Below are 12,111 nucleotides of genomic sequence, written 5' to 3' on the forward strand. Positions count from 1 at the left end.
ATCATGGAAAAAATGTTTTTTGATAGCTTTCCATAAATACTGAACAGAATTTGGTGTAGAAACTATTTCAATAAAGTATAAAGAAACTGCAAGTTACATTGAATTCAACATTACATTTTGAATTACACTGTAAACAATCATTTACATTTTTTTTTTTTTTACTTTGAAACAATTTTCACAGAAATTGCTAGAAAATTTCACAAATTACAAAGAAAGTGCATGCAACACACTGAAATAGTATTCTTTTGTCAAATGTGCTGCATTATTTATTTTATTCTTTCTTCAAATTGAAAAAATATTTTTATAGTGTACCGTGGTATACACATTCCTCTGTTATTAAACAAGACTCTAACAGGCTTTAAAGGATATTGACACCATAGTAGTGTAAAAAACATAGTATTACCATAGTACTTTGTCCAAAATCTAATGTGTAAACCACACATTACCATGTGTAATGTTAAATACTTCAATGTGGAGCCCAATGATCATGATCACTATTGAAACATGGATTTGAGATGTTCTCTTCCCAATATTGTGTTGAATACTGAGCTCCAGTAATTCCCACAGGACTACCCCACTGACAACAATGCTGTGCAACCTGCTGTTGGGGTACTGTACAAAAAGAATTGTTGCTTGGCAACTGTTTGAGCTCCACTTTGAAGTTTTACAAATGTTTTCCGCAGGATGGCAAAAAGCCATGAAATGCCACATGAAAACTACAGCATCATAAAACAGCAAAAACATGCCATCCAACAAAATGTCTGACTGCATCTGGGTTGTTATCTTAACTAAACCAAAAAGAAGTATTACTAAAATAACTAAAACTAATAAATAAAAATAATCCATTAACAATCCAAAACTAAAGTAATACACATACATGCGTACATACATACATACATAAATACACACACACATATGTGTGTGCGTGTGTGTGTGTGTGTGTGTGTGTGTATATATATATATATATATATATATATATATATATATATATATATAGACACATGTAACATTTCAAAACCAATCATATAAAACATTTATAAATAAAAAATTATAAAAGGTAAATGGACATATTAAGAAAAATAAAACAATAACAAAAATGCACAACAAAATTACTGAAACTTTAGCTATTTATTTTATTTAAACTAATTCCCAAGGTAACGTTTCTTACTTTATTTTAGTTTGTATTAGTAGTAAAAGAAACAAAATATAAAATTTAAACTAATAATAAAAATAACAAAAATGCACAACAAAATTACTAAAACGTTAAACGTAAAAACGGGAAATCTAAAAATAAAATCTAATTCGACAAAAATATATTTAAAATCTAATTTAACAAATAATAATAAACAAAAAAACTCAGCATATAATGATACTAAAATAACACTGCTGCATATCTTATATTATTATTATAAGATAACAAACCCCAAACTCTTAAATATTCTATTTAATAGTGTAACTTGTAAGGTTCAGAATCAAAATGAAGATTTTCATCTGGTGGATGATAAAATAGGAACAAAATCATATCAAAAACTAGAATTTAAGATGGAAGTTGCCTTTTTTGACCCATTCACAATCACTTTGCAACACATTAGCAACGTTCAACTAACAACAACACTCAAGCATTTCTATACAGACAAACACTGTTCATTTTTATTTCATGTAAGAATCTCATTTCCACTGTAGAATTCTCTCTTTAATTATCTGTGGCAGGTTGTCTTCTGTTTATACATATGGCACAAGGAAATAACTTTCAAGTGAGTGTGCAGCGCTAGATGAAAAGGGTGAAATAAACTGACAGGGGCAAATGAAGGACTACCGGTGGCACTTTAATAAGATCCCTCATCAGAATCCAGCCAGTTCCTTCCCAGCCTCTCGGGGAGGGGGGCTTCTGTGATCCGGACCCTCCGAAGTGCACACGTAATTTGACTAACAGCTGCAGTGGCTTATAGAGGCCAGATGTGTAAGAGAGGGGAGAAAAGCCGAACGGAGTGGTTCGGGGTGAAAAGCAGGCCCTGTCAGGGGCCCGAGAGCCCAGCAGTAAAATGAGAGAGAGCCATTGTCATGCATGCTGCTCGCTTTTTATGGTGACTTCTGCAAATTACAAGGATGTAGGCATCAATTTTCACATGGACGGGTGTGTGTTCCAAAAACTTTGTGCCATTTACACTTGCTTTATGAGCTCCAGTGAAACCTTCTGCTTCTGTTTTTCAGCAATTCAGTGAATCTGCTTAAGTGGTACAAACTTAAACAAGAGTATCTTTTTAAAGTAGACATCAGAATATAAGTAGAAGGGGATGGTATTTAAAAATGAAATCTAAATTTGAACCAAAAATAAGCCATCTAAAAATTATTAGTATTATAGCAGTTACGCTATATTAATGAAGTCTCACTGAGAAAGAGAAAAGAGAAAGAGAGAATGTTTTTCCATGTATATTTGTATCATATTATTATATATCGTTTTTTTTTAAATGACAAAATATATATATTTTCCATTTTCATTTTAGTTTTGTTTTAGTAATGTTGTTTTTTGTTTTTATTTTTTATTTTTTTATTTACATTTTTTTTTCAGTTTAAGTTTTAGTTATTTTGGCACAAACTTTGCTTTGGCAACTATTTATTTTTAAGTACCATTTTTTTATTTATTTTTTATGTTTATTTCTATTGTTAACTACAATAGCCCTGTATTCAACATGGGGGGAAAAATGCAGTCAAGACTTGATTTTAGTTGACTGAATCATGAAAGAGTGAGTGTTACCAGAATGCAGCCTAACAAAGCCTAACTAGCTAACTGGTTAATAGTTAGTATTATCCAAGTGATTTTAGTTGAAATTAAAGGCCATTTCAGAGGAAAAGCAAGACATTACAGAATACCATGAGACTAGTTATAAAACTCTATTGCTAACCTTGTTTGTTTGTTTGCATGCCATACTGAAATGTGGGTAGTCTTGTAAAAACTAATAGAAGTGCTTTGATCAAAGTATGAGCATCAGATTTGTGCTTTTATATGCTTGATTGCCTGGACCCATTTACTTTTCTTACAATTTTTGATTAAGAAGACTGTGGGTCGAGACAATAATTGACTTTATACCACATATGCTGTTTATGGAACTGAAACCACAACATTCATTTAAGAGATAAAAGAAACAAAGTGTTGCATGACTCTCTCTCTCTGATGCATCGTTGATTCAACTTTCTTTGTGGTCTATGTTTAAATTTACGTTCTCATAGCAATCACATGAGCCTGTCTGTGTTTCAGCTGTATGGTTTTCACATTTCTACATTGCAATTATGCATTTGTGCTGATTTTTTTCATCTTAATTTGTCTACATGAATAAACAGACAGACAAGCATGTACTGTACCAAGATAATTACCATATGCAGTTCTCAGTTAATATTCATTTATATAGTAACCAGCACAAAAGTGGCCCTGTCAAAAAGTATTAAGATCTTCATAAGAACTTAGTCATTTTTATATGGTTATTCACATGGTATTTATATTGCATTTATATGGTGAAAGGTTTGAAATAATTAAAATGCTTTCAAGTTTTTGGAAAAGTATATAGCTAAGCTAAGCAGCCATCTTTAAGGTGACTAAATAGTTGCATTTACTACAGCATCATTAGAAGGTGTTTAAGTGCATAAAATGCATCCACTTGATGTGGTCACTTTGATGATTTGATTTGATCGCTTTGGATAAAAGTGTCTGCTAAGTGCATAAATGATGTTCAGTATCTTTCAGAACAGTAGGTGGCTGTGCTAAATAAATGTTAAATGCAAGTAATAAAATATAACTGTGAAATCATAATTAGTCAGAATGGTAAAATAAGCAGGATTATTAAAGGAATAGTTCATCCCAAAATGAAATTGTACTCACCCTCAGGCATCCAAGATTGAGTTTGTTTCTTCTTTAGAAGAGATTTGGAGAATTTTAATATTACATCACATGCTGACCTAAAGGATCCTCTGCGGTGAATGGGTGCCGTCAGAATGAGAGTCCAAATAACTGATAAAAACATTACAATAACATTACAAAAACTCCATAATCCATAACGCTTCCTCCAGTGAAAAAAAGTCTTCTGTTGTCCTCCAACATCCACTGACGTATTAGAACTGTTTTGGACAGTTTTTCTTTTAAACAGTGCGTAATCTGTGCATATTTCTCTCCTGATTCAGACGAGATGACTTGTTCCCTGGAGAAAGCAATATTATGGATAGAGGATTTGCATTTTTAGCCTGAAACAATACTTTGATGATTAAAAACGTCTTGATGATGATTTTGTTTCTTGAAAACAAGCAACTTTTCACTTCACAACACATAAACTGATGGACTGGTGTAGTGTGGATTACTTGTGGATTATTGTGATGTTTTTATTTTTTTCTTGAATGGCCAGAGAGTGTGTTGTTTTTCAGCAAAATGTCTTTTTTGGTTGAACTATTCCTTTAACCTTTTGAACTTGCTTTGTCTTGTCTATGTCACAAGCTCTGTGTTAAATCCAACTTTGCTGTGCTATGTTTGTCATTTGTTAGTTGCAAGTCAAAATAAGCAAATGCCAGGATAAACAGATTCTGTGACACGTTAATGGACTTCAGAGTTTGATTTCAGGCAGATTTTGGGAACTTTTGTTTTTCACACACTCTTTTTTTCTAAGCAAAACCAGTCGTAACTCAACATCACTGACCTTGGGAACCTGAATCACATGATTAATACATTTCAGAGTTTGATTTTAAGCATATCTTATGTACTTTTCCATGAAAAACGGTTCTTTTTTCCAAGGAAGACCAGTCACAACATGATTGAACATGGGAACCTGAATCACATGAGTGGCACTAGATAAAACTTGTTTATAAATCTGATTTCACAATGAAGCCAACGCTCGACGCATCCATGCAATGTCATGCTGTTTAGGTTATGTTTGCAAGGACAAATCACACTCTTTCATCAACCCTGGAAGTTTCCTCCCACATATTTCTCCTTTTTCCTGCATTTTCCAACCCGTCTTGTTGTGCACGGTGGCACCGAGGAGCACCATCCTCCAAAATCCCGATGCGGTTGAGGAACCGATGACTACGGCCTGCTGGGCTCAACTGGCTTCAATTACAGATGCTCACAATTACAGAGGAAAAGAACAGGGTTGGGCAGAACGTGCCAAGAACAAACACTGCCCGGATCACAGGAGTAGAAGGAGGGGAAGAGCAGGAAAGTCAAACGTTACCATCCAACCCAACCACCATTGGGTTATTTTGGGATCTCTTTAGTTTCAGGGTTTAGATACTAACTGGACTTTACTTATTAGTTAGGATTAGATTAAAACTTTGTCTTTGGATTTGAGATATAAGACTTATTTTTCTGGAAACTACTTGAAATTTCCCTTCCAGAGTCAGAGGTTGTAAAACGCATATTAGTGAAGTCATTCTGAAGATTATTAGCTCTTATGATTGAAATGCCATAGGCAAGGATTTGTAGATTTGCTGTGTTTACATGAGGCAATTTTGGTGTTTGTTTACTGTGGAGTGTCATTTTCCCTAAACAGCCATTTACTGGGCCACATGATTTGAATAACAGGATTGCGTGGCTATTTGCTCGAAGATTACATCAAACTTCATTAAAAGCAAATAGCAAAGGACAGATTTGCTGCCTGGTAGCATCCCCTGCACAAATAAATAAAAAAATAACACTCTGAGCCACATCATAAGGAATCCAGAATGCATTTGCTTAGTGTGAATATAGTCTTACCTCTGCCGTGTGACCTCTGTGAAACATTTTGCTTTCAAAATCAAAGTGTTGTAGAAGATCAAAGAGCAAATCTGATGCTTGAACACTTTTGACCTAGTGAGGAGCGCCCAGAAGAATGTTTTAATAGTCAGATGATGCTTTTTATAGCTCAGGCTTGTTGGAGATCTCTTTTGAGTTATCGAATTTGTCTCAGATGCAAGTCTTAAAAAACACATTGTCACACAACTAAGATCATTTGGCTTTATAGGATCATATTATTCATTGTAAACTTCTTATCGCAGACTGGCAAATCTGAGCAAAGTTTGAGAAATTATTAAGCTCTTTTGAAACTGTAGACGATATTTCAGTAGAAACAACTGAAGCAGAAGTCTCAGTTTGCTCTCCATTTAATCTTGCTACTGTCAGAAGAAAGAACTGCAGAATTATTATTATTTGAATCCTCCTATAGGAAAATACACCCATCTGGCACACACACACACACACACACACACACACACACACACACACACACACACATAGCTACCTGTATATATACATACATGTATATATATATATATATATATATATATATATATATATATATATATATATATATATATATATATATATATATATATATATATATATATATATTCACATGTCCTTCCAAAATATATAACAACTTAATAAATAAATAAATAAATAAAAGAAAAAAATTAATTAAATTAAAAGAAAGGGCTAAAATATATTTGCTACATAAATATATGTATTTTTTAACAATATATTTTGGCCATTTTTTTTTTTTTATGTATTTTGACATTATACTGTATATATTTTACAATATGAAGGTTGAAACTAAATATATAATTTGAAAGAATGCATTACTTGAGCTTCACTGCTTACAACATGTATTTAGCATATTTTACACAGAAACAAAATACTTGTCTTATGGCCACATTCAATTATCAATAGTTTTGGTTCATCTTCCCTTAAGAGAAAGAATGTGCATAAACGCATAAAATATTTGGTCAACTTAGGAGAACACTAGCATTCGGTTTCATGAGAACAGAAGGGGGAACTGAATGAATATTTTCATGGTGGTATCTTCCTTTTTTGGGTGATGTATTTATTTTTGCTGACTGGAAGATTAAATGATTAGTCTGTATTTATTAGCAAAAAGATGCAACCAATATCTCATCTCCCAGAATTATGACCTTAATTGTTGTAATCAAGACACATCCGTCTGTTTTTACAGTCTACTCAACATCTGGGTTGCTAGAGAATCCTAGATGAAGGGCGGGAGAATGCCATTCAATTTGACTTGGATGATTGACAACAACATTGTAAAAACTTTTGCTCGGTTCTTAAAATATGATAAGATATTCCGCTCTATCATAAGATGAAAATAAATATTAAACTCAATCACTGTGTGACTGAGTTATACTAAGTCCCTTCAAAACATATACGCGTTACATTCTCTTCTCGCCGCTCCCCTACAGTGGTACAGAATGGTACGCTCCATTTTAAAGCGATAGCTGTGAGTCCACGCTTCTATAGTAAAGCGCGACGCTTTCTTGAGGTACGGACTGGAGAATACCATGCCATCGACGCGTTGAGTGCATTTACGGCTTCATACGGGCGTTTTGTACAGGAAAATAAAGCGATAACCCCGAATCCGTCCGCGATAAGCACCGAGAGGCTCTACAAAATCCAACTGTGGATTTAACTGTTGCACTTTGAACACAGGTACGAGTGATACACAAATACTCGCGCGAATGATTCATTCTGATGCATGGCTTTATTGTAGCGAAATACGTGAATGCATGATCTGGAGATGTAACGCATGCTTCTACAAAAAAAAAAAAAAAAAAAAAACCTAGACGATCTCGTAGATGATAGGATAGATGGTTAAACTGCTGTGTGTAAATGATCCTGATGGATGTGGTCAATAAAGCCAGCAAGAACAAAGGGGGCATTAAAATCTGTGTTTAGCGAAAAGGGTGTAAAATATCCGTGCTTTTGTGTTGTGCTTTAAAAAATGCATTCAAATGACTTGACTGTTTTTAGCAGTCCATACACAATGGATAATTATTCCGGTCTTTACTGTTGGTGGTTGTGCATGGATCTAACACATGCATATTGACATTTCAGATGGAAAGTTGCTTTGGATAAACAGCACAGACTACAATCAGGGATCATAATTCAAGAAAATAGCATTGTTTTAGTTCATTAAGACAAGCCGATTGAGTAGATACATGGAAAAATGTGAAATCAGGCAATCAATCTGTTTGTCTGTCACATCTGTAAGTCACATGACTAAAAAATATTGTTTCCCAAATTACCCAAATGTTGTTCCACCCAATAAAGCCTAAACTAAAATGAAATGTATTGCTTAATTTGCTCATTGATTTCGTTTATTTCCTTGTATGCGTAATTGATGCATTGAGATCCCCGCGATAAGGTGCAGTTGATAGGTTTGTACAAGATCTGATCATTTAAATCTTGGGTGCCAGTTTGATCCGTGTCTGGGTGGAGGGAAGAGGGGCTGTGGCTGCCTGCAGGAGCCGGTTCAGGGATGCGCTCACCCGGTCTGAGATTAGAACGAGCTCCGCTGGAAGAGGTTCGGTGCCGTGGAGGAGGGAACCGAGCAAAACGCCTTTTATACTTAAAACAAATCTCTAAATCTCCAATCTCTTTCCATCGCTCTCTCTCTCTCTCTCTCTCTCTCTCTCTCTCTCTCTATATATATATCTCAGTATATGCTTTGGGGGAAACACAATTTTAATGTGGAACTTAAGTTGTAAAATTGTAAATAATAATAATTACACACATGCATTGTTATTATATTTATTATTTATTATATTTTCTTATAAAATGTATATTCTGAAATTTATTTTATAATGCATATATATATATATATATATATATATATATATATATATATATATATATATATATATATATATATAAATATAAATATTTTAATCTATTTATATATATATTTGTGTGTATATAGATAGATATAGTTTATATGTACAAATATATAATTTTTATGTATACATTTATGTCTCTCTATTTATACAGTATTTTATATAGATAGATATACACATGATCAGTCAATATTTATGTATTTCCAGTAGTTTAGTATTTTATTTTGTAATCTGATTATTTGGAAACTGAACAATAATAGAGATTCCATATAGATTCTGTGTGTTTTGATCGATTGGCTCCTATGTGAAATGAAATTTTCTTTAGGACAGATGAAACTGCAATGTAGCGAACCCGAATGGATTGATTTGGTCTGGAAATACCTCCATAAATAAAGTTGATCAGTGCTTTAATCTACATATAGACTGACAATAGTTTGGAAGCACAGAGACAACTGTCTGCTTTTATGGCTCTAGTATGTAGAACCGAGAGGCATCACAAGTTACCTGGCTTTTCTGGTCACGTAGATGTATAGATGAATTATAGGCCACATGTTTCAACCCCCGGACTGAAACGAACGCCCATTGAATTCAAAGCAAGTCTACTGAATGCGTTTCAGCCTTAAGTACTAGTCTTTTTTTCTTGCTGCATCATTAGACGATGTTGTGTTGATGAGATCAGGGCTGGTTTATGAATAACTCGTTCTCGTCAATTGAAGCACAGTTCTGCTGACCTTGTGCCGACTGTGATCATTTCTATATCAATGCAGCCGCCGTCGCCCCCTGACCCCTTTCATCAGGGCACATGCTATTTAGTTGTCTGTTAGATTACCGCCGGCCGAGCACCTGAGGATAAATCTCAACTGTAAATTTGCGCTGTGATTCGCTCGCCTCAGAGCAAGGTTACTGTCCTGCGTACTCTGTCCTTGTGATGTCAACGAACGGCTTCGTATATCCTTGAGTGTGGAATAAAACTGCAGCGTTGTGCTCTCATCCTGTGAGTAAGCCATGAGTACAACTGCCATGTGGAGTCAGGGCTGGTGCTAATCACTGAACAATAGCTACTGTCTGTTCCCAAACCCTCTCTCTCTCTCTCTCTCTCTTCTCTCTCTCTCTCTCTGCCTGCTGCCTTCCCAGTGGTTTAGGCTGGTAGATTTGTCTTGTAATATTGGATTAGGGTTTAAATGTCTAATTCGAAATGCTAAAGACAGTATAAACGTCCTGGTCTTTGATAAGTAGTGGTGTGGAGATCGTATTAGCTTGTGGTGACCACAGGAAGAACTAAATTATTGTTAAATATGGATTTTTGATTGTAGTGTTGGTGTGAGTAGTAATTTACTTCGAAATATGAATAATTTATGTCGGGATTCAAAATGTTTTAGTGTTGGGTGACTAGTCAGCGGTTCAAGTTTTGTTAGTGTAAAAATTATTTAGTCAATAAGTCATGGAGGCAGGGGTTTCAATTACTTCAGCTCATCAAATTTAACCAATGCCAACTAATTTTTTTTTTTTAAGTCGGTTTGATATAACTGAAGTTAACCAACCTGTTTTATTATACTTACAAATTTAAGATTTTAAGTTGAATTAGGTACACATTTTTTACAGTCTGCCTAGTCATACTAGATGCCATATGTAATATTTTGTAAATGATATTGAGGCTGAGACATGTTTAAAGGGGTTTTATTGTTGTGTAGCTGAATGTTGTTGTTTTTTTATTTTTAAATGGGACTTTCCTAGTGACAAAAAAATTGTAAAAAATGTCTTAAATTATTAGATATGGCAAATACTATTGAACATCCTGTCTATCACAGCCTTTTTTTCATTCAAAATGTATTATTTCCTACACTTGATAATGTCTATAATTTTTTGTATCTATGTTTTGTGCCTGGCAGTCAAATGAGTGACCCGAGTCATATTTAGGCACCATGATATTATAGAAATTTGAGGTTGAGCGGTTTTGACTTTGGTTGGTAAGTCTTTTTGGTTCTAGTTACTATTGCACTTTTACCATATCATTAGTTCTACAAATACACTGTAAGAATGTTTTACAGATTGTTGCAGAGATTATCAGACTACTTTCTTTGTAATTATTTGTGAAATATTCTACTTAAAATTTAGTTCAGTATGTGTTTGCTATTCTTCTTTCTTCCTGCAATCATTTAGGAGTGAAAGAGAGGGGAAGAGACTCAAAACTAAAACAACAAAAAGAGGAAAGAATCTGAGGCCATGCGGAGGTTCCTCAGCCGCCTTTTGTTACCCTGAGAGCTCATAAAGCTCAGGGTCACGACCCTCGGAGGAGAAGAGCACTATATATGTGATGCTGAATTATTTTGGGGATTGAATGTATGGAGGGTTCGGCCCTTTGTTGACTCAATATTGTGGTCACTCGAGGACAGAGCCGCTTATGGCCAAAGCAGTGTCTTGCCAAGAGATACAGAAGATGATATTTGCCGCGAGCTCTGTCAGTTATTTCAAATGACTTTTGGGTTTTATTTTACTTCCCTCTTTTTTAATTTGAAACAATATTTTTTTGTTGAGAAAAAGAGGCATGGGAAGAATGTTTAAACAGTTTGCATTAGTATGAAACCATTTCTGACAATGGTTTTGTTTTATATTTGGGTTTTCAATCAATTAAAACCCCTAATTGAGCGAATTACACGATAAGCCAGTTAATTTGTCAAATTAAATCACGATTAATCACATATATCAATATTTGCTGAGAAAAGCCCTCTAAATGAAGATCATTCAAAGACATAGTTGCTTTGGCAGAAGAAAGCATTGAATAGAAAAGACAAAAAGTGGATTTAGAAATTAATATATTGATTATTTCTATATCATTGCATATAAATATTTTATAGAGACCATAGCGTTTTGTTTTGCAGTTGAGTTTATTAAAATAAAATTTTATATTACTTAAACTTAAATTAATTATTTTTTAATGTATAGGTTTACAGATTGTTGTATACATTTGCATTTTCTCGTGCGCGTCCTATGTTTATGTAACTGGGTTGTGCTCGGCGTGTTCTTTTTCATGGAAAATGGAGATGGAGGAATAACAGATTTGTGTTTATGCATTTATGATTCAGCAGACACCCTTGATTACCACAGTCACGATGATTAAATCGGATGAGGCAGCAGCATTATGAAGTTTATTTGAGGTATTTACGCATCCTGTCGGCCTGATGGGTCTCAGTGTGGATTCATCCATGTGTGATATCCTGAGTCCAATCCTGTGAAAAGAGCAATTTTGACCCCCCCCCCCCCCTCCACCCCATCGTCTTCATTCTAATCAAGAGCTGTTGACCCTCATTACAGGAGTGAGGAGAAGAGGATGCTGTTGTGAGTCCTTGATTAGATGGACTCGTGATCTATTTCTCTCTCTGTGTGTGTAATCATTTTTGGTAAGTTTGTCTATTTTCTCCCATACAAAGATTTACCATGGTGAACATGTTTTCCACTAAAGTAGCGTAG

General features: G+C 34.4%; 1 protein-coding gene across 2 annotated transcripts in view; it reads left to right on the plus strand.

Annotated features, from left to right (window-relative positions):
• Positions 1-7,244: 7,244 nt before the first annotated feature.
• Positions 7,245-12,111, plus strand: part of LOC128018939 (plexin A3-like) — a 157,355-nt gene continuing 152,488 nt past the window's right edge. For both annotated transcript variants that reach the window (XM_052604834.1, XM_052604835.1), the window contains exon 1: positions 7,245-7,459. The gene's annotated coding sequence lies outside the window, so the exon portion shown is untranslated. The remainder of the gene's footprint in view (positions 7,460-12,111) is intronic.

Source organism: Carassius gibelio, chromosome A8, assembly GCF_023724105.1.
Source record: "Carassius gibelio isolate Cgi1373 ecotype wild population from Czech Republic chromosome A8, carGib1.2-hapl.c, whole genome shotgun sequence".
Lineage (NCBI taxonomy): Eukaryota > Metazoa > Chordata > Actinopteri > Cypriniformes > Cyprinidae > Carassius > Carassius gibelio.